This window comes from Sinocyclocheilus anshuiensis, unplaced genomic scaffold (assembly GCF_001515605.1).
Source record: "Sinocyclocheilus anshuiensis isolate Anshui unplaced genomic scaffold, SAMN03320099.WGS_v1.1 scaffold1079, whole genome shotgun sequence".
NCBI lineage: Eukaryota > Metazoa > Chordata > Actinopteri > Cypriniformes > Cyprinidae > Sinocyclocheilus > Sinocyclocheilus anshuiensis.
Genome location: NW_015548207.1, coordinates 2312585 through 2313704, shown reverse-complemented (window position 1 = coordinate 2313704; position 1120 = coordinate 2312585). Strand labels below are relative to the sequence as shown.

The window sequence follows — 1120 nt, the reverse complement described above, 5'->3', positions numbered from 1 at the left end:
CGATGGATGCGTGAGGAAAACGGCCTCTTCCATTCCTTCTCGATCTCAGTATGGAGATCAGGAAGGAAAGGAAGGCTCACCTGAGCTGGAGGGTTATGGCCAGAAAGATAACGCTCATCGAGACGACCTTGCGACGTCACTTTCTTTGCCCGCTTCCACGGCAAGTCAAGCCTCGCCATGGCGCGATCCATAACTTCCAAAAGCTCATCATACGCAGAGCAGGAGGATTGGGAAGGCTCAGCCTCAGCTTCTTCTACCCTCCTCAGACATTTCCTGCTCTTCCTGGGCCGAACCCAGCAGAGCACTGGCCCCTGGATCAGACGATGTTAATGAAATAACATCATCCTCCAGCGGCTCACTCTCATCCACAGCCGACGAGCACGAGAGGGAAAGCACCTCTTTAAACTCATCGGCCAGATCCACCTGCGATCCCCACGAGCTCATTCCCTTCCGTGCCTCAGCAGCGGCGGGTCCTGAATCGCGGTAAGCAGATGGCTGCCCCCTTTCCTCGAAAAGAGAGACAAACGAGAGCGGAGCTTTTCATTAAAATACGCTCACAATGAACGCGGACTGCCCCCTTAAGGACATCGCGTGCGTGCTCTTTGCCCAAACAAACAACGCAGAGATCGTGTGTGTCATCAGGTGTCAAATAACGATGACACGGATGCACACACCCTCTAAACGCTTTGCTAATGCTCGCCATAATGATAGGAATAGAGATCGCTCTTACCACGGAAATGCACGCTTCAAACACAACAGTCAGTGAAGACGAAGAAGAGGATGATGTGTTCTCCCGGCGCCTATTTATACTATAGTCGCACCGGTAGTGACGTCATGGCTGTCGCCGGCCAACGAGTTGGTGTTTTTTCAAGAGGCGTTCCCCATAGCGACCCCTAGAGGACGCAGTTTGAAGTTCCCTTGAAAGGGAACGCGTCTGTCTCTGACTCTGCGCCAGCCAGCGAATGCAGATTCGAATTTTAGCAGCTGATGATATGACGCACTGAACGATTTAATCATGCTGGTGTGATTGTATCAAATATAGAAAATATTATTCTGCTATTTTTTGTCTTTAGGAAGCTGCATTCAAAATCCACTTGGCTCAAAAACCTCCCTTTGAATT

General features: G+C 50.5%; 1 pseudogene; it reads left to right on the top strand.

The window, feature by feature from the left end:
* The window catches only part of LOC107653544 (ankyrin repeat and MYND domain-containing protein 1-like), a 25764-nt pseudogene that overhangs the window by 4914 nt on the left and 19730 nt on the right, over positions 1-1120 (top strand).